Raw genomic sequence first — 23480 nt, 5'->3', positions numbered from 1 at the left:
GGTTTGCTCCTCCTTTTCCCCACTATATATAGGGCCAAGGGAGAGGGGGGAGGCGTAGCCCTTGCCCCTTCCTCCAAGGAAGGGTGCGGCTAAGGGGGGGAGGAGTCCATCCTCCCCAAGGCACCTCGGAGGTGCCTTCCCCTTTTAGGACTCTCCCATTTTTCTCTTCTCTTGGCGCATGGGCCTCTTGGGGCTGGTGCCCTTGGACCATATAGGCCAAGGCAGACCCCCTACAGCCCATGTGGCCCCCCGGGGCAGGTGGCCCCACCCAGTGGACCCCTGAGACCCTTCCGGTGGTCCCGGTACAATACCGGTGACCCCGAAACTTGTCCCGATGGCCGAAATAGCACTTCCTATATATAATTCTTTACCTCCGGACCATTCCGGAACTCCTCGTGATGTACGGGATCTCATCCGGGACTCTGAACAACATTCGGGTTACCGCATACTAATATCTCTACAACCCTAGCGTCACCGAACCTTAAGTGTGTAGACCCTACGGGTTCGGGAGACATGCTGACATGACCGAGACGTTCTCCGGTCAATAACCAACAGCGGGATCTGGATACCCATGTTGGCTGCCACATGTTCCACGATGATCTCATCGAATAAACCACGATGTCAAGGACTTAATCAATCCCGTATACAATTCCCTTTGTCTATCGGTATGTTACTTGCCCGAGATTCGACCGTCGGTATCTAATACCTAGTTCAATCTCGTTACCGGCAAGTCTCTTTACTCGTTCTGTAACACATCATCCCGTGATCAACTCCTTGGTCACATTGCGCATATGATGATGTCCTACCGAGTGGGCCCAGAGATACCTCTCCGCTTACACGGAGTGACAAATCCCAGTCTCGATTCGTGCCAACCCAACAGACACTTTCGGAGATACCTGTAGTGCACCTTTATAGTCACCCAGTTACGTTGTGACGTTTGATACACCCAAAGCATTCCTACGGTATCTGGGAGTTGCACAATCTCATGGTCTAAGGAAATGATACTTGACATTAGAAAAGCTTTAGCATACGAACTACACGATCTTTGTGCTAGGCTTAGGATTGGGTCTTGTCCATCACATCATTCTCCTAATGATGTGATCCCGTTATCAACGACATCCAATGTCCATGGTTAGGAAACCGTAACCATCTATTGATCAACGAGCTAGTCAACTAGAGGCTTACTAGGGACATGGTGTTGTCTATGTATCCACACATGTATCTGAGTTTCCTATCAATATAATTATAGCATGGATAATAAATGATTATCATGAACAAAGAAATATAATAATAACCAATTTATTATTGCCTCTAGGGCATATTTCCAACAGTCTCCCACTTGCACTAGAGTCAATAATCTAGTTCACATCGCCATGTGATTAACATTCACAGGTCACATCGCCATGTGACCAACACCCAAGAGTTTACTAGAGTTAGTAGTCTAGTTCACATCACTATGTGATTAGCACTCAATGAGTTCTGGGTTTGATCATGTTGCTTGTGAGAGAGGTTTTAGTCAACGGGTTTGAACCTTTCAGATCCGTGTGTGCTTTACAAATCTCTATGTCATCTCCTAGATGTAGCTACCACGTTCTATTTGGAGCTTATTCCAAATAACTGTTCTACTATACGAATCCAGTTTACTACTCAGAATAATCTGGATTAGTGTCAAAGTTTGCATCGGCGTAACCCTTTACGACGAACTCTTTTACCACCTCCATAATCGAGAAAATTCCTTAGTCCACTAGTTACTAAGGATAACTTTGACCGCTGTCCTGTGATCCATTCTTGGATCACTCTGGTACCCCTTGACTGACTCATGGCAAGGCACACTTCAGGTGCGGTACACAGCATAGCATACTGTAGAGCCTATGTCTTAAGCATAGGGGACGACCTTCGTCCTTTCTCTCTATTCTTCCGTGGTCGAGCTTTAAGTCTTAACTTCATACCTTATAACTCACGCAAGAAATCCTTCTTTGATTGATCCATCTTGAACACCTTCAAGATCATGTCAAGGTATGTGCTCATTTGAAAGTACTATTAAGCGTTTTGATCTATCCTTATAGATCTTGATGCTCAATGCTCAAGTAGCTTAATCCAGGCTTTCCATTGAAAAACACTTTCCAATAACCCTATATGCTTTCCAGAAATTCTACATCATTTCTGATCAACAATGTGTCAACAACATATACTCATCAGAAATTCTATAGTGCTCCCACTCACTTCTTTGGAAATACCAGTTTCTCATAAACTTTGTATACACCCAAAATCTTTGATCATCTCATCAAAGCATACATTCCAACTCCGAGATGCTTACTCCAGTCCTCAGAAGGATTGCTGGAGCTTTGCATACTTATTAGCATCTTTCAGGATTGACAAAACCTTCCGGTTGTATCACATACAACCTTTCCTCAAGAAAATCGTCGAGGAAACAATGTTTTGACATCCTATCTGCAAGATTTCATAAATAATGCAGTAATCGCTAATATAATTCCAACAGACTCTTAGCATCGCTACGAGTGAGAAAGTCTCACCGTAGTCAACTCCTTGAACTTGTCGGAAAACATCTTAACGACAAGTCGAGCTTTCTTAACGGTGATACTTACCATCATTGTCCGTCTTCCTTTTAAAATCCATCTACACTCAACAGCCTTACGACCATCAAGTAGTTCTTCCAAAGTCTACACTTTGTTTTCATACATGGATCCTCTCTCGGATTATATGGCCTCAAGCCATTTATCGGAATCCAGGCCCACCATCGCTTCTCCATAGCTTGTAGGTTCATTGTTCTCTAGCAACAAGACTTCCAAGACAGGATTACGTACCACTCTGAAGTAGTACGCATCCTTGTCATCCCACGAGGTTTGGTAGTGACTTGATCTGAAGTTTCATGATCACTATCATAAGCTTCTACTTCAATTGGTGTAGGTGCCACGGGAACAACTCTTTGTGCCCTGCTATACACTGGTTGAAGTGACGGTTCAATAACCTCATCAAGTCTCCACCATCCTCCCACTCAATTCTTTCGAGAGAAACTTTTCCTCGAGAATGGACCCGATTCTAGAAACAATCCTTTATTGCTTTCGGATCTGAGACAGGAGGCATACCCAACTGTTTTTGGGTTGTCCTATGAAGATGCATTTATCCGCTTTGGGTTCGAGCTTATCGGCCTGAAACTTTTCCACATAAGCGTCACAGCCCCAAACTTTTAAGAAATGACAGCTTAGGTTTCTCTAAACCATAGTTCACACGGTGTCATCTCACCAGAATTACGTGGTGCCCTATTTAAAGTGAATGTGGTTGTCTCTAATGCCTAACCCATAAACTATTGTGGTAATTCGATAAGAGACATCATGGTATGCATCATATCCAATAGGGTGCAGTTATGATGTTCGGACACACCATCACACTATGGTATTCCAGGCTGTGTTAGTTTTAAAACAATTTCCACAATGTCTTAATTCTGTGCCAAACTCGTAATTCAGATATTCATCTCTATGATCATATCATAGATATTTTTATCCTCTTATCACGACGATCTTCCAACTTCACACTGAAATTACTTGAACCTTTCAATAATTCAGACTCGTGATTCATCAAGTAAATATACTCAACATCTACTCAAATCATCTGTGAAGAACATAACGATATCCACTACATGCCTCAACACTCATTGGACTGCACACATCAAAATGTATTACTTCCAGCAAGTTGCTTTCTAGTTCCATTTTACTGAAAACGAGGCTTTCAGTCATCTTGCCCATGTGGTATGATTTGCATGTCTCAAGTGATTCAAAATCAAGTGAGTTCAAACGGTCCATTTGCATGGAGTTTCTTCACGCATATATACCAATAGACATGGTTCGCATGTCCCAAACTTTTCAAAAACGAGTGAGTCCAAAGATACATCAACATGGAGCTTCCTCATGCGTTTTATACCGATATGACTTACGTGGCATTGCCACAAGTAGGTGGTACTATCATTACTATCTTTTGGCATGAACATGTGTATCACTACGATCGAGATTCAATAAACCATTCATTTTAGGTGTAAGACCATTGAAGGTATTATTCAAATAAATAGAGTAACCATTATTCTCCTTAAATGAATAATCGTATTGCGATAGACATAATCCAATCATGTCTATGCTCAACGCAAACACCAATCTCGATGGTAGAGGGAGCGTGCGATGCTTGATCATACCAACATTGAGAACACTTCCAACACATATCGTCAGCTCACCTTTAGATAGTCTCCGTTTATTCCGTAGCTTTTATTTCGAGTTACTAACACTTAGCAACCGAACCGGTATCTAATACCCTGGTGCTACTAGGAGTACTAGTAAAGTACATATTAACATAATGTATATCCAATATACTTCTATCGACCTTGCCAGCCTTCTAATCTACCAAGTATCTAGGGTAATTCTGCTCCAGTGGTTGTTCCCTTTATTACAGAAGCACTTAGTCTCGGGTTTGGGTTCAACCTTGGGTTTCTTCACTAGAGCAGCAGCTGAATTGCTGTTTTATGAAGTATCCCTTCGTGCCCTTGCCCTTCTTGAAACTAGTGGTTTTACTAACCATCAACGATTGATGCTCCCTTTTGATTTCTACTTTCGCGGAGTCAAACATCGCGAATATCTCAAGGATCATCATATATGTCCCTGATATATCATATTTCATCACGAAGCTCTAGCAGCTTGGTGGTAATGACTTCGGAGAAACATCACTATCTTATCTGGAAGATCAACTCCCACTTGATTCAAATGATTGTTGTACTCAGACAATCTGAGCACAAGCTCAACAATTGAGCTTTTCTCCTTAGTTTGCAGGTTAAGAAAATCGTCGGAGGTCTTATACCTCTTGACGTGGGCACGAGCCTGAAATTCCAATTTCAGCCCTCAAAACATCTCATATGTTTCGTGACGTTTCAAAAACGTCTTTGGTGCCTCAACTCTAAACCGTTTAACTGAACTATCATGTAGTTATCAAAATGTGTATGTCAGATGTTCACAACATCCACAAACAACGTTCGAGATTCAGCACACTGAGCAGTGCATTAAGGACATAAGCCTTCTGAGAAGCAATGAGGACAATCCTCAGTTTATGGACCTAGTCCGCATAATTGCTACTATCAACTTTCAACTAAATTTTCTCTAGGAACATATCTAAACAGTAGAACTAAAGCGCGAGCTACGACATAATTTGCAAAAACCTTTTGACTATGTTCAGGATAATTAAGTTCATCTTATGAACTCCCACTCAGATAGACATCCCTCTAGTCATCTAAGTGATTACATGATCCGAGTCAACTAGCCCGTCTCCGATCATCACGTGAGACGGACTAGTTAACGTCGGTGAACATCTTCATGTTGATCATATCTTCTATACGACTCATGCTCGACCTTTCGGTCTTCTGTGTTCCGAGGCCATGTCTGTACATGCTAGGCTCGTCAAGTTAATCCTAAGTGTTTTGCTATGTAAAACTGTCTTACACCCGTTGTATGTGAACGTAAGGATCTATCACACCCGATCATCACGGAGTGCTTCGAAACGACGAACTGTAGCAACGGTGCACAGTTAGGGGAGAACACTTCTTGAAATTTTAATGAGGGATCATCTTATTTACTACCGTCGTTCTAAGCAAATAAGATGTATAAACATGATAAACATCACATGCAATCAAATAATAGTGACATGATATGGCCAATATCATATAGGTCCTTTGATCTCCATCTTGGGGCTCCATGATCATCTTGTCACCGGCATGACACCATGATCTCCATCATCATGATCTCCATCAGGGTGTCTTCTTGAAGTTGTCTCGTCATCGACATGCAAGTCGTGATTCCCTTGACAAGAACATGATCAATCTCATACATCACATATATCATTCATCACATCCTTTGGCCATATCACATCACATAGCATACCCTGCAAAAACAAGTTAGACGTCCTCTAATTGTTGTTTGCATGTTTTACGTGGCTGCTATGGGTTTCTAGCAAGAACGTTTCTTACCTACGCAAAACCACAACGTGATATGCCAATTGCTATTTACCCTTCATAAGGACCCTTTTCATCGAATCCGATCCGACTAAAGTGGGAGAGACAGACACCCGCTAGCCACCTTATGCAACTAGTGCATGTCAGTCGGTGGAACCTGTCTCACGTAAGAGTACGTGTAAGGTCGGTCCGGGCCGCTTCATCCCACGATGCCGCCGAATCAAGATAAGACTAGTAACGGCAAGCATATTGAACAAAATCAACGCCCACATCTACTTTGTGTTCTACTCGTGCATAGAATCTACGCAATAGACCTAGCTCATGATGCCACTGTTGGGGAACGTAGCATAAATTCAAAATTTTCCTACGTATCACCAAGATCAATCTATGGAGTCATCTAGCAACGAGGGAGGATTGGATCTACATACCCTTGTAGATCGCGCGCGGAAGCGTTCAAGAGAACGGGGTTGATGGAGTCGTACTCGTCGTGATTCAAATCACCGATGATCCTAGCGCCGAACGGACGGCACCTCCGCGTTCAACACACGTACGGAACGGAGACGTCTCCCATGCCTTGATCCATCAAGGAGGAGGGAGAGGTTGATGGAGATCCAGCAGCACGACGGCGTGGTGGAAGTAGCGGGATTCCAACAGGGCTTCGCGAAGCGCTGCGGGAGGAGGGAGATGTGTCACGGGAGGGGAAGGGAGGCGCCAGGCCTTAGATTGGTTTGCTCCTCCTTTTCCCCACTATATATAGGGCCATGGGAGAGGGGGGAGGCGCAGCCCTTGCCCCTTCCTCCAAGGAAGGGTGCGGCCAAGGGGGGGAGGAGTCCATCCTCCCCAAGGCACCTCGGAGGTGCCTTCCCCTTTTAGGACTCTCCCCTTTTTCTCTTCTCTTGGCGCATGGGCCTCTTGGGGCTGGTGCCCTTGGCCCATATAGGCCAAGGCACACCCCCTACAGCCCATGTGGCCCCCCGGGGCAGGTGGCCCCACCCGGTGGACCCCCGGGACCCTTCCGGTGGTCCCGGTACAATACCGGTGACCCCGAAACTTGTCCCGATGGCCGAAATAGCACTTCCTATATATAATTCTTTACCTCCGGACCATTCCGGAACTCCTCATGATGTCCGGGATCTCATCCGGGACTCCGAACAACATTCGGGTTACCTCATACTAATATCTCTACAACCCTAGCGTCACCGAACCTTAAGTGTGTAGACCCTACAGGTTCGGGAGACATGCTGACATGACCGAGACGTTCTCCGGTCAATAACCAACAGCGGGATCTGGATACCCATGTTGGCTCCCACATGTTCCACGATGATCTCATCGGATAAACCACGATGTCAAGGACTTAATCAATCCCGTATACAATTCCCTTTGTCTATCGGTATGTTACTTGCCCGAGATTCGACCGTCGGTATCTAATACCTAGTTCAATCTCGTTACCGGCAAGTCTCTTTACTCGTTCCGTAACACATCATCCCGTGATCAACTCCTTGGTCACATTGTGCATATGATGATGTCCTACCGAGTGGGCCCAGAGATACCTCTCCGCTTACACGGAGTGACAAATCCCAGTCTCGATTCGTGCCAACCCAACAGACACTTTCGGAGATACCTGCAGTGCACCTTTATAGTCACCCAGTTACGTTGTGACATTTGATACACCCAAAGCATTTCTACGGTATCCGGGAGTTGCACAATCTCATGGTCTAAGGAAATGATACTTGACATTAGAAAAGCTTTAGCATACGAACTACACGATATTTGTGCTAGGCTTAGGATTGGGTCTTGTCCATCACATCATTCTCCTAATGATGTGATCCCGTTATCAATGACATCCAATGTCCATGGTTAGGAAACCGTAACCATCTATTGATCAACGAGCTAGTCAACTAGAGGCTTACTAGGGACATGGTGTTGTCTATGTATCCACACATGTATCTGAGTTTCCTATCAATACAATTATAGCATGGATAATAAACGATTATCATGAACAAGGAAATATAATAATAACCAATTTATTATTGCCTCTAGGGCATATTTCCAACAAAAGATGTAAGTGATGTTCATGGAGCATTCTTCAATTAATATAGATTAACCAATATCCAAGCTCAAAATATATAAGTGAAGCACATGAAGCATTCTATAAAACTATACGCAAAAGATTTAAGTGAAGCACAAAGAGCATTCTATAAGGTCACACTCAAAAAATGTAAGTGAAGCACATGAAGAATTCTATAAATCAATGACGGGCTATCTCCTACTAGCATGGTTCATAAAGAAAAATAAAAACACAAGGGACACAAATCATGTGAACAAAACAAAAACTAAGGTATACCGATAATTGTTGAAGAAGAAAGATGGGATGCCAACCGGGGCATCCCAAGCTTAGATGCTTGAGTATCCTTGAAATATTTACTTGGGGTGCTTGGGCATCCCCAAGATTGACCTCTTGCCTCTCTTTATTCTTCTCACATAGGTAACTCCTCGTTCTTCGAACACTTCATCCACACAAAACTTAGCAAAAACTTTGTGAGATCCGTTAGTATAATAAATCAAATTACTACCTTTAGGTACTGTTGTAAACTCATTCCAATTTCATATTAGCATTATATATACTGTATTCCAACTTCACCATGGTTCATACCCCCTGATACTACCCATAGATTCGCCAAAATAAGCGAATAACACATACAAAACAGAATCTGTCAGAAACAAGACAGTCTGTAGTAATCTGGAAACTTCTTATACTTATGTAACTCCAAAAATTCTAAACAATTAGGACAATCTAAAAAAATGTATATAAGTATTGTTCCAAAAGTTTCAGATGCATTTGATATTCCAGTAAAAAAATATAAATTCACGCGCTACAGCCAAAGTTTCTATTTTTACATCGAACATAGCAAACAAGCAATCTAATCATCCTAAAACCAAAGCTTGGCACATTATTTTTATATTACAATGGATATATACAAGGGGACAATAATTTTCAGAGAAACTTCCTTGAAAAATTCTGCATTGTTTCCATGAGCATGAACACAAGTGTTAAAGGTCGACCCTCACTTATCCAATGCATAACTTTCCAATCACTTCTCTTTTTGAAAAAAGTTTTTAGGCAAAAGCGGCAAGTAATAATTTTTGTATTTTAATATTTTAATTTTTTTGTATGTTTCACCCACAACTAAGCAAAACAAAAATGGAAAACAAAAACTACTTAGTGAAGAAAGCAATCAAGCACACACAAGAATATCAACCTCACGCTATTGCCCCCCAGCAACGGCGCTAGAAAAGAGCTTGATAATCCCGAAGTGCACGAAATCATCATAGCAATTTCCAAAGGTGGAAGTGATAAGTATGGACCGTCGAACCCACAAGGAGCTAAAGGTAAGATCAATATTCTCTCAAGTCCTATCCACCACTGGTACGACTCTACGTACACCGAATGTTTGCTTCCAACTAGAAACGAGAAATAAAACATGTTGTGGGTATGAAGATGATAACTTTGCATGGTATCATATAGCTAAAGTATAAAAGTAGGTGCTGTTATCATTACTTAGAATATATTACTAAATATTATAAATAGCGATTGTGGAATAATGATGGGTCGGTGTGCAGAGTTGTCCTAGGCAATTGTTAACAAGACCGGTAATCATTATTGCAATTTCATATGAGGGAGAGGCATAAGCTAACAAACTTTCTCTTCTTGGATCATATGCACTTATGGTTAGAACTCTAGCAAGCATCCGCAACTACTAAATATCATTAAGGTAAAACCCAACCATAGCATTAACATATCAAGTCCCCTTTATCCCATATGCAACAACCCCCTTTCTCTTCTTGAATCATGAACGTATTGCAGCACCCTACAGCGGGAATCCCTCACGTGTGCATGGCACGAAAGGCACCATAGGACAACACCAAAATAAAATATACTACTCAAACTAATCTAGATCATCAATCAACCCAAAGACAAACTAAATCTACTCAAAACATCGTAGGATGGCAACAAATCATTGGATGATAATATGTGGCATAAAGCACCATGTTCAAGTAGGTGATTAGAGCAGGGTGCGGGGGAGTGGACCGCTGAAAAGAGATGAGGATGGTGATGATGATGGTGATGTTGATGAAGACGATCACCGCGGCGATGATTCCCCTCCTGATGGAACTTAGGTGCCACTTAGAGAGAGGAGGATAGGTTCTCCCCCTTGTGCATCCTCCTCCATGGCCTCCCCGTGTATGGGGAGAGGTTCTCCCTCTGGTCCCTGGCCTTCATGGCAATGATGGCCCCTCTGAGATCCTCCCCCATGGCCTCCGGTGATGATGGCCCCGTCTGGCGGGGTGTCGGAGAGGGCCTAGATTGATTCCTCGTGGTTCTGGAGGCTTGCAGCGGCGGAACTTCCAATCTCTCTTCTGTTTTGGGGTTTTTTGGATTTATAGGAGGGGTTGGTGTTGGTTTCACGTCAAGGGGGCCCACGGGGAGTCCACGAGGTAGGGGGCGCACCCTAGGGGGCGCGCCCTCCACCCTCGTGGTGGCCTCGGGACTCCCCTCCGGTAGCTTTTCATTCGGGTATTTTTTATATTTTCCAAAAATATTCTCTGTTGATTTTCAGCACATTCCAAGAACTTTTATTTCTGCACAAAAACAACACCATGGTAGTTCTGCTGAAAATAGCGTCAGTCCGGGTTAGTTCAAATCAAATCATACCAAAATCATGTAAAAATATTATAAACATGGCATGAATAATTCATAAATTATAGATACGCTGGAGACGTATTATCTCTCTCCCCCCTCTCATGGTGGCGCCGGAGTGGCACGGGGGCAAGGATCGTGATGGCGTTTTACATCAACAACCTTGCTACTGTCAACACCAACTTTCTCCCCCTTTATGCAGCGGTGTAACCTCTCTTTTTCCCGCTGTAATATCTAAACATGGTGCTCAACTCTATATATTATTTCCCAATGATATGTGGTTATCCTATGATGTTTGAGTAGATATGTTTTGTCCTATGGGTTAATTGATGATCGTGATTGGTTTGAGTGTATATTTATTATGGTGTTGTCCTATGGTTCCCTCCATCTCGCGCAAATGTGAGGGGTCCCCGCTGTAGGGTGTTGCAATACATTCATAATTTGCTTATTGTCGGTTGTCGGAGTGGTTGAAGCTAGAACATGGATAAGTGGGTTATTGCATATGGGAGTAAAGAGGACTTGATACTTAGTGCTATGGTTGAGTTTTATGACCTTAATGATCTTCAGTAGATGCGGATGCTTGCTAGAGTTCCAATCATAAGTGCATACGATCCAAGTAGAGAAAGTATGTTAACTCATGCCTCTCCCTCATATAAAACTGCAAGAATGATTGCCAGTCTAGTTATCGATTGCCGAGGGACAAATGACTTTCTTGTTGACAAAAGCTATCTACTTTTATTACCTTGCAATTTATTCATAGCTTTACTCTCACAAAGTACTGGTAGTTTTATTCTTGCAAAGTAGTTTCATAGTTGTTCTAGGTAAAGCAAACGTTAAGTGTGCATAGAGTTGTATCGGTGGTCGATAGAACTTGAGGGAATATTTGTTATACCTTTAGCTTCCCTTTGGATTTGACATTCTTATTTATTGAAAAGGGCTAAAACTATCGCCTATACTAGTGGGTTATCAAAGTGGAGGGCAATCACGGGGTTGGAGATCATTGCACAGCAAAAGGATGCACGAGAGGAGGGCTATCGGGAGGTTAGAGATCATCGCTCGTCTTGCTCAGGATGACATGAATCTAGCGATTAATGTGGACCACAAGGATGAGAAGATGGTTGGCAAGGAGCACTTGGAGGCTGGCTGCAAGAATGCCCCAATAGTGGTGGAGCAGTATGAGTGCTCGATGAAGTTTGAGCAGGATGCTCAATGCTCCCACCGCCGCCTGGCTCGCCATCTTAAGCGTATTAAGTAGTTTAGTTTGTTTATTATAGCTACTGCCGAGGATCCGACATTTGGGATTCCCTTTTAATTGAAAACAATATGTTATTTGAATGTTTTTAATCACTAGTTGTATGCTATGTTCTGGATTTCCTACGTCGAGTGATTTTGCATGTTCAAATAGAGTGCAACATGCAGAACGTGCCAAAAATAGCAACACACAAAACTTGCCAAAAACAGCAACATGCAAAACTTACTTAAATTGGAGTCAAACTTGTAATATTGAATTTTCAAAACTTGTGGTATTGCAATTTTATGATTTTTCCCACAAACTAGTTGACACAAAGGACCCCATGCACAAGGATTTTAATTTTTGAGGTTTTTTCATTTTCATTGATTTTTTCCAATCTAGGGTCAAACTAGCAATGTTGACCATTCATGCAAAATGGTTTGGAATTTCAACTTTGGTTGTGCCCAATTCATACACCACCAATGCAAAAGCATAAAATGATTTTAGCCAATTTTTGGGACCAAACTACATCACACTTGTATTTCATATTTGAGCAAGTTCAGATAATTCACTAGACATCTAGTAAATCAATGAAATATAGTAATACTACTCTGAAATTCAAGATACTTGGTTACTGGGTTACCAATGTGGTCTACTTTGGATGAAAAATGAAAAGACCTAGTTTTACAACTTATTTAGCACTTCCTTCACAAAAACCTCATTAATCGCACTTGAAAATAGAAATAATATTTTTATTACAAAAATTATAATGTTTCTATGGCAATATTTTTCACAATGGTAACACCCATGGTTGTGCCAAATTTGGACATGTTAGCATTGACTATGCAGTGGCTAGGTCCATGTGCATATGCCTTGAAATCCATGCAAGTTCATACTAGATAGGCCATTTTTGTGAAGTTTTTTTAAACTTGTGGTATGGCGAGTTTATGATTTTTATCACAAACTCCTTAACACCAAAGGGCCCCATGCATAAGGATTATAATTTTTGAGACTTTTTCATTTTCTTTGATTTTCCAATTCTGGGTCGAACTTGCAATGTTGACCATTCCTACAAAATTGTTTGGAATTTCAACTTTGGTTGTGCCCAATGCATACACCACCAATCTAAAATCTTAAAATGATTTTACCCAATTTCTAGGACCAAACTACATCACACTTGTAGTTCAAATTTGAGAAAGTTCAGAAATTCACTAGAAATCTAGTAAATCCATGAAATATAGCAATAATACTATGAAATTCAAGAAAATTGGTCAGTGGGCTTACAATGTTGTCTAATTTGGATGAAAAATGAAGACATAATTTTAAAAGTTATTCTACGGACTTCCTTCACGGAAAAATCATTTCTGGCACTTGAAAAATGGAATCAATATTTTTTATTACAAAAAAATATTATTCATATGGCAACACTGTTCATAGTGGTAACACCCATGGTTGTTGGATTTCTACTATGCAACTTTATTCTTGTAGACTCGTGTTGGGCCTCCAAGCGCAGAGTTTTGTAGGATGGTAGCAAATTTCAGTCAAGTGTATGACCTAAGGTTTATCAATCCGTGGGAGGTGTAGGATGAACATGGTCTCTCTCAAAAAACCCTGCAACCAAATACAAGAAATCTCTTGTGTCCCCAACACACCCAATACAATGGCAAATTGTATAGGTGCACTAGTTTGAGAAAGAGATGATGATACAAGTGTAGTATGGATAGTAGAAATATATTTTTATAATCTGAATAAATAAAAATAGCAAGGTAGCAAAATGATAAAAGTGGGCACAAACGGTATTGCAATGCTTAAAAACAAGGCCTAGGGTTCATACCTTCACTAGTGCAATCTCTCAACAGTGCTAACATAATTGAATATGTTGGTGCAATATCTGCCTACCTTGTGTTTTGGAGATTGTTGACAGAAACAGGAATGGACTGATTTGTTTGCTAGTACATACAGATAAAAAAAGGGTCCATACACAACCGAAGAGAATGTTGTCTTCGGTGATGAGTTCGAGGAACTTCACCGAAGTACATCTTTGTTGCAGAGAAGAACAAGCTATAGTTGTTGAAGCAATAGAGTCGAGAAGATTAATGTGAAGAAATCGACACCTCAAAATTTCCTCCTGAAGAAAAGCTTTCGATTCGGTACTATCGTTCGGCTGACTCATTATTCTTGATCATGTGGCGGTGGTGATGCTCGATGCTCCTCTTGTAGGACTGATCCCCCAGGGCGTCGCCGTTCTCCATCATCGCTCTGTTGCCCATGTAGTTCATCATGTCAGCCTGCATCGTGGCGCTCCTCCCGTCCGACGACCCACGGCTCATGATACCCACCCCACCTTGAGGGGTGGTGGTGGAGGCACCATAGCCATCCCTGCGTACCCATTGGGGATGAACCCATGTCGTCACCCATCACCGAGAACATGCCGTTGGTCGGTGCCATCAGATACATCATTGGGCCAGGTAGATGCCCTTGCTGCACGGAGTTCATCTATCCATGGAAAATGCTGGCCGGCACAGGTGTGTGGCCACCGACGCCAAATCCTCGGACGACGCCGACCTTGACAAGGAATTGCTGCAACGTCTCTCTCCAAGCGTCCCCTACCGGTTGTTGGCCGCAACCGAACCACCATTCCCCACGAATTGTAGAATTGCGCAATTGTGCTACCTACTAGCAAGGTGGTTTCCAATAGGGAGTTGTCATCTAACGCTATGTGGGCCAAATATCTTTGTATGACATTTCTTTTCTGGATTTCCCATCTTCGTATTTCCACTCTCACTCTTCAACAGTTGGCCCCCACTAGTGTACTTCACTAGCATGCATGACAGTGTGGCAGACTCACTTTTTCTTCTCCCACACAATAAATCCAATTTTTTTTCTCCTTAGCTAATTTAAAACATCCATATCTTTTAAACCATATATTCATTTGTGATTTTTTTTATATTTGAACTCCGTATGCCAAAACCTTTAAAATGAGATCAAACTTGAGTATTTTTAACCATATTTAAATTTGAACATATATTTCACATGTCAAAATAATCTATTTCACAATGATACACTACAATTTCACTTCCTGCAGTGGCTATTGCACAATTCAGAACCTACATTTCACTTTTCATGGGCTTCCTTCACAAAGAAACACCTAATTAAATTGCACATTTTTAAAATAACATATTTCACTCTGTTGAAATAAAGTATTACACATGTTCAAACAATCAGTTTCACGAACAACACAATAGAATTTCACTTTCTGTAGTTACTCTTTCATAATTCGGAACCTACATGTCACTTCAGACTGGTTTGGTTCAGGAAAATCACATATATTTCAATTAAAAATGTTTAAAAAACTTATTCACTCTATTGAAATAATCAGTTTCACATTTATACATTGTAATTTCACATTTGTGGTTAATATTTTTCACAATTCAGAACCTACTTTTTACATTTCACTAACATGTTTCACAAAAATCACATATATTTTAGTTACACATTTTTGAAAAACATATTTCATTCTTTTGAAATAATCAGTTTCACATTTATACATTATAATTTCACATTTTGTGGTTAGTATTTCACAATTCGGAACAAACATTTTTACATTTCGCTGTCATGTTTCACAAAAATCACATCTATTTTAGTTACACGTTTAAAAAACATATTCCACTCTTTCAAAAAATCAATTTCACATTTTTTTGTTACTACTCCCTTCATCCCAAAATAACTGACGCAACTTTGTACTGACTTTAGTACTAACTTGGTGTAAAGTTGAGTCACTTATTTTGGGACGGAGGGAATATTTCACAATTCAAAACCTACATGTTACATTTCACAAGTGTGTTTCACAAAAATCACATATATTTCAATTGCATGTTTTAAAAAAATATTTTCACTCTTTTGAAATAAACTGTTACACATTTCAAAAAGTTGTAGGTTTCTAGAAAAATATGATGGTTTTACATATTTCTGTGGAAATAGTTATTCAAAAAATTTCTAGTTATATAGGTTTGCTTCACATATGGAATGTGAAATGTTGAAATTTAAATGTGTTCGAATGTATTCATGATTGGTCTTGTTTAAAAGGCCTTAGCGCCAGGAGTTCAAATATGTATATAAAAAGGGAACTTATGGTTTAAAAGATAGGGATGATTTAATTTAGTAAAGGTGAAATAAAAGGTTGGATTTAACAAGAGAGAGAGAGAGGGAGAGAGAGACAGAGAGCATAGTGTCATATTTCTACCATGCATCCATGCCAAAGACAAATAATGGGGACCACTAGCTATATTTTCATGACGTATACTAGTGTATAGCAGAAAATGAGAATAAAGTGGTCCCACCTGCACGCATCTTAACGCGAGCAATCAATGGCGGATTTGTTGCCGCTAGGTAGCATCACCGCGCAAAAAGACTTTCTGTCATTCCCCACCTTTGGCTAGACAGGAAGTTGCAGTGAGGCACACGCGACCTGAGGCTGGGCATGCACCGGTCGGGGCTCCCAGTTGATCTCAGCCCACACCTCCTCCATCGTCTTCCGGCACAACGGGGGAAGCAAGGATAAGGACCCTTGCCAGCATTGGCCACTTCCTCCTGCATCCCTGCCACCTCTGCTTCCACCAGCACCCACCACAGGAGCCTCCTCCATGCCCACCAAGCCATCGCTTGTAGCCGATTGGAACTCCTCGACATTCCATATGTTGCTCATAAACTCATCCATGTTCATGGATCCAAAATTGCGCCCACCTCGCAAACCGAGTATTGCTGCTCGTCCAACATCAATGCGAAGATCGAAGACTGCAGCATCTGGGCAACCGTCTGCTCCTCACCTTTGAGAATGTGCGGTTGTGAGGTGACTTCTCCCTCGGAGAACTTCATCTCCTTGCTCATCTTTGATGACATCCTAGAAGGTCTCTACCTACGCTCTTGCTTGTGATGTGTGGTTCAGTCTTGTGCGTCGCACCACCCTATTCATAGCCTGCCGCATGAGAGAGGTAAGCATAAATCAAAGCATTAGATAGCTATTAAATTCATGTGATTGATGAAAAAGGTGAGCTATAGATAGATAGGTACATAGTAGATAGTTCGTCTCGTACTGATAGATAGGGTGCTGCCAAAGTGCCAAAAATTCACAAGATGCAGCCACCGCAGAGCCGCGACAGGGTGCCACCCTTCTTTGTGTTGTCGTTCTCCTTGGACTATTCCATCATCTTCTCCACCATCTATAAAAAGTCGAGACCAAAAGGTGTTACCATCAGCACGCTCACATTAACTGTTTTAAGACTTGGCAATTATGTTCTTGCAAGCAATTGGCAAATTATGGTAAGTGTGGGAGGTTTTTTTTCTTAGAAAAGAAGGATCACCCCCGGCCTCCGATGCACACATCCATAAGAGTATCAGGGTTAATCATGGCTATCATGGTTGCCGAATGAGGGAGCACAACTGAAGGCTAGTCGGACCATCAAGAAGCAAGTCACGACGGAGGGGGAAACTGGATCAACTACCCAAGCATTACGATGGGTGACCACCGACAAGTCTCAAGGGATCCCGTGTGACCACTGATTTGAATAGCTTAGATTTCACTAGATTTAAGAACTATTTGAATGACTAAGATTTCACCTACGCAGAAAAGTGTGCCTACGTGACTAAACTCAACTCGTGTGTCATCTCCACTTGTTCATAAGAGAGGAATGGCGAAGACTCCCACACACACATGGACCACACACACTCAATCACATCATACTAAAGAGCAAGTACACATCAACATATTGCTAACTTTCTTTTGTTCCATTTGTTTGAATCTTCTCACAAACACATATACCTATAAATAGTAACAACAACACAAGTTTACTTGCTTGACTAGATAAACTCTCACATTTGGGTCCTTTTGGGTTTTAGCTACTACTAGTATATTACTATGCCACCCCGGTCCGAAAAGGAAAGGTAACTGTTATGAACACCACAATTCATTCTCATCCTCATGCTAGCATGGCTATGGAAGCTGAATGGCGGGTCACTGTCCACAAGATGCATCTTCTGTCGCACCATGATAGGGCTCCACCTTTCTTGACGTTCACTTTCTCCTTGGACTATTCCATCATCTTCTCCACCAGTTGTAAGAAAAGAATATCAAGAAAACAAGGTGGTTTTATCAGCACACACACATTAGCTGTGTTAAACTTAGCAATTTGATTGTTAAAAGAAGATGGCAAGTGTAGGAGGATTGCCACGCGATGGTGGGAAAATGTACATAACATTTTTTTTCTTGGTCAACAAAATTGTCTTCTGCAACAAAACAATGATAGAGTTTAGTAACGGTAAGAACTGAAAAGAAGAAGAAAACTAAATTTTCTCATGGTTTTCACTGGTCAATAGCTCCCTACCTACTCAGCTTTCAGACGAGCTTTCTCCCCCTTGAGGTGGTTTAGTTCAGCTTCAAGCTCCATAGTATAAGCCTGTAGGATTATCGAAGATGGAGTGTGTATGTGTCACCGACCTTGTTACCACTATTGCAGAAATGGTATTGCATAAAAACCAAGAATTTTGGCAGCAATGTAAGTACCTGTTCTTAGCACGCGACAGTTCGGCTGACTCATGATTCTTGATCATGCGGCGGTTGGGATGCTTGATGCTCCTCTTGGAGGACTGATCCTCCGAGGCGTCGATGTTCTCCATCATCGCTCCGTCGCCCATGTAGTTCGTCATGTCAACCTGCGTCATGGCGCTCCTCCCATCCGACGACCCGGGGCTCACAATGCCCACCCCATCTTGAGGAGGTGGTGGCGGAGGCACCACAGCCGTCCCTGCGTACCCATTGTGGATGAACCCCATGTCTTCGCCCATCACCGAGAACATGACGTTGACCGGTGCCATTGGGTACATAATTGGGCCATGCTACTTCCCCTACTATGTGTGGTTCATCTTTCCATGGACCATGCCGACCGGCGCAAGATCCCCGGACCACGCTGGCCTTAACAAGGAACTGCTACATCGTCGTCTCTCTGACCGTCCCTTGCCGGTCGTTGGTCGCAAGCGAACCACGATTCCCCATGAAATGTAAGTTTGCGTGGTTGCACTACCTACTAGCAAGTTGGTGTCCAATAGGGAGTCGCCATCTAACACAATGTGGGCCAAGAATCATTGTATTACATTTCTTTTTTGGATTTCCCATATTCGTATTTCCACTCTCACTCTTAAACAATTGTCCCCCCACTAATGTACTTCACATGCATGCATGACAGTGTGGCACAATCACTTTTTATTCTCCCACACAATAAAAAAATCCAACCATTTCTTCCTCCTTAGCTAATTTAAAACATCCATATCTTTTAAACCATATATTCATTTGTGAAAAAATTGAACTCCGTGAGCCAAAACCTTTAAAATGAGATCAAACTTGAATATTTTTCAACCATATTTGAATTTGAACATATATTTCACAATGATATGCTACAATTTCACTTTCCGTAGTGGCTATTGCACAATTCAGAACCTACATTTTACTTTTCACGGGCTTGCTTAAAAAACATGTAATTAAATTGCACATTTTTCAAATAACATATTTCACACTTTTGTAATAAACTATTACACATGTTCAAACAATCAGTTTCACAAACGATACAACAGAATTCACTTTCTGTAGTTACTCTATCATAATTCACAACCTACAGTTCACTTCAGACTGGCTTGGTTCAGGAAAATAACATATATTTCAATTACATATGTCTGAAAAAACTTATTTCACTCCTTTGAAATAATCACTCTCACATTTATACATTGTAATTTCACATTTGTGGTTAATATTTTCACAATTCAGAACCTACTTTTACATTACACTAACGTGTTTCACAAAAATCACATATATTTTAGTTACACATTCTTTTTAAAAATATTTCACTCTTTTGAAATAATCAGTTTCACATTTATACATCATAATTTCACATTTTGTGGTTAGTATTTCACAATACAGAACCTACATTCTTACATTTCATTGCTATGTTTCACAAAAATCACATCTATTTTAGTTACACATTTTTGAAAAGAAAACATATTCCACTCTTTCAAAAAATCAATTTCACATTTTACGGTTACTACTCCCTTCGTCCCAAAATAAGTGACGCAACTTCGTACTAAGTTTAGTACTAAGTTAGGGTAAAGTTGAGTTACTTATTTTGGGAAGGAGGGATTATTTCACAATTCAGAACCTACATGTTACATTTCACAGGTCTGTTTCACAAAAATCACATATATTTCAATTGCATGTTTAAAAAAACATTTCCACTCTTTTGAAATAAACGGTTACACATTTCAAGAAGTTATAGGTTTCTTGATGGTTTTACATATTTCTGTGGAAATAGTGTTTAAATTTTTTTCTAGTTATATAGGTTTGGTTCACATACGGAATGTGAAATGTTCAAATTTAAATATGTTCAAATGTATTCAAGATCGGTCTTGTTTAAAAGGCCTTGGCGCCAGGAGTTCATATATATATATATATATATATATATATATATATATATATATATATATATATATATATATATATATATATATATTCAAATAGGAACTTATGGTTTAAAAGATAGGGGTAATTTGATTTAGTAAATGTGAAATAAAAGGTTGGATTTAACCAGAGAGAGCACTGTCATATTTCAGCCATACATCCATGCCAAAGACAAATAATGGGGACTACTAGCTATAGTTTGATGATGTGTACTAGTGTATAACAGAAAATGATAATAAAGTGGTCCCACCTCCACGCATCTTGACACGAGCAATCAATGGCACGGATTTGTCGCCGCTAGGTAGCATCACCGTGCAAAAAGACTTTATGCCATTCCCCACCGTTCAATGGACAGGAAGCTGCGGTGAGGACGCACGACCTGAGGCTGGGCATGCACCAGTCGGGGCTCCCTGTTGATGTCGGCCCACACCCCCTTCACCGTCTTCCGGCACAGCGGGGAGGCAAGGAGAAGGACCCCTGCCGGCATAGGCCACTTCCTCATGCATCCCCGCCACCTCCGCTTCTTCTAGCACTCACCATAGGAGCCTCCTCCATGCCCACCAAGCCACCGACGGTAGCCGCTTGGAACTCCTCGACATTCCATATGTTTCTCATGAACTCTTCCATGTTCATGGACCTAAAATTGTGCCCGCCTCGCACACCGAGTAATGCAGCTCGTCCAGCGTCAGCACGAAGATCGAAGACTGCGGCATCAGCGCAACCGTTTGCTCCTCACCTTCGAGAATGCACAGGTGTGAGGTGACTTCTTCCTTGCATAACTACACGTCCTTGCTCATCTCTGATGCCATCCTTTCTCTACACTATGGTCTCTACGTGTGCTCGTTTGTGGTGTGTGGTTCAGTCTTGTGCGCCGCAGCACCCTATTTATAACATGCCGCATGCAAGAGATAAGCATAAGTTAAAGCATCAGATAGCTATTAAATTCACGTGATTGATGAAAAAGGTGAGCTATAAATAGATAGATACATAGTAGATAGTTTCTCTCGTACTGGATAGATAGGGTGTTGCCAAAGCGCCAAACGTTCACAACATGCAGCTACCGCAGTGTCGCAATAGGGTGCCACCCTTCTTGGTGTTGACGTTCTCCTTGGACTATTCCATCATTTTCTCCACCAGCTATAAAAAATCTAGACCAAAAGGTATTACCATCAGCACGCTTACATTAACTATTTTAAGACATGGCATTTATGTTGCTGCAACCAACTAGCAAATCATGTTAAGTGTGGGAGGGTTTTTTGTTCTTAGAAAAGAAGGATCACCCCTGGCCTCTGATGCACACAGCCGTATGAGTATGAGGGATGATGATGGCTATCATGGTTGTCCAACAAGGGAGCGCAACTGAAGGCTAGTCAGACCATTAAGCAAGAAGTCACGACAGAGGAGGAAAGTAGATCGACTACCCAAGCATTATGATGGGTGACCGCCGACAAATCTCAAGGGATCCCGCATGACCACTGATTTGAATATCTCAAATTTCACTAGATTTAAGAACTATTTCAATGACTAAAATTTCACCGACGTGGAAAAGTGTGCCTATGTGACTAAACTCAACTCGTGTGTCATCTCCACTTATTCACAAGAGAGGAATGGCGAAGGCTCCCATACACACACACATGGACCACACACATTGCATCGCATTGTATTAAAGCGCAAGTACATATCAACATATTCCTAACTTTCGTTTGTTCCATTTGTTTGAAGCTTGTGAAAAACACATATACATATAAACAATAACAACAACACAAGTTCACTTGCTTGACTAGATAAACACTCACATTTGGGTCCTTCTGGGTTTTAGCTACTACTAGTATATTACTATACCACCCCGCTCCAAAAAGGAAAGGTAACTATTATCAACACCACAATTCATTCTCATCCTCATGCTAGCATGGCTATGGAAGCTGAATGGCGGGTCACCATTCACAAGATGCAGCTTCTGTTCCACCTTGATAGGGCTCCACCTTTCAGATGGTCACTTTCTCCTTGGACTGTTCCATCATCTTCTCCACCAGCTGTAACAAAAAAATCAAGAACACAAGGTAGTTTTATCAGCATGCACACATTAACAGTGTTAAACTTAGCAATTAGGTTGTTACAAGCAGTTGGCAAGTGTAGGAGGATTGCCACGCGATGGTGGGAAAATGTACGTAACACTTTCTTCTTGGTCAACAAAATTGTCTTCTGCAACAAAACAATGATAGAGTTTAGTAACGATAAGAACTAAAAATAATAAGAAAACTAATTTTTCTCATGGTTTTCACTGGTCAACAGCTCCCTACCTCCTCATCTTTTAGACAAGCCTTCTCCTCCTTGAGGTAGTCTAGTTCAGCTTCAAGATCCACAATATAAGCCTGTAGGATTATCAAAGAGGGAGTGTGTACGTGTCACCGACCTTGTTACCACTATTGCAGAAATGGCATTGCATAAAAACCAACAATTTTGGCAACAATGTAAGTGCCTGTTCCTAGCACGCGATCGTGCGGCTGACTTGTGATTCTTGATCACGCGGCGGTGGCGATGGTTGATGCTCCTCTTGGAGGAATGATCCTCCAGAGCGTGGACGTTTTCCATCATCGCTCCATCACCGATGTAGTTCGTCATGTCAGCCTGCGTCATGGCGCTCCACCCGTCTGATGACCCGGGGCTCACAATACCCACCCCACCTTGAGGAGGTGGTGGCGGAGGCACCACAGCCATCCTTGCGTACCCGTTGGGGCCGAACCCCATAACATCGCCCATCATAGAGAACTTGTCGTTGGCCAGTGCCATCAGGTACATCATTGGGCCAGGTTGCTGCCCCTGCTGCACTTGGTTCATCTGTCCATGGACCATGACGGCCGGCACATGCGCTTGTCCACCGGCGCAAGATCCACGGACCACGCTGCTACAACATTGTCTCTCCGAACGTCCCCTGCAGGTCATTGGCCGCAACCGAACCGCCATTCCCCACGAAATGCAAAATTGTGCGATTGCGCTACCTACTAGCTAGGTGATGTCCAATAGGGAGCCGCCATCTAACACTATG

General features: G+C 41.8%; 3 pseudogenes; all 3 read right to left on the bottom strand.

Moving 5' to 3' along the window:
* Positions 1–14087: 14087 nt before the first annotated feature.
* Positions 14088–16651, bottom strand: LOC123067658 (bZIP transcription factor ABI5 homolog; annotated as a pseudogene).
* Positions 16652–17060: 409 nt separating this feature from the next.
* Positions 17061–21243, bottom strand: LOC123067657 (bZIP transcription factor ABI5 homolog; annotated as a pseudogene).
* Positions 21244–21478: 235 nt separating this feature from the next.
* Positions 21479–23480, bottom strand: part of LOC123067656 (bZIP transcription factor ABI5 homolog) — a 60034-nt pseudogene continuing 58032 nt past the window's right edge.

Source organism: Triticum aestivum, chromosome 3B (assembly GCF_018294505.1).
Source record: "Triticum aestivum cultivar Chinese Spring chromosome 3B, IWGSC CS RefSeq v2.1, whole genome shotgun sequence".
NCBI classification, from domain to species: Eukaryota; Viridiplantae; Streptophyta; class Magnoliopsida; order Poales; family Poaceae; genus Triticum; species Triticum aestivum.
The sequence above is the reverse complement of the archived record's forward strand: the minus strand, read 5'-3'. Positions and strand labels throughout refer to the sequence as shown.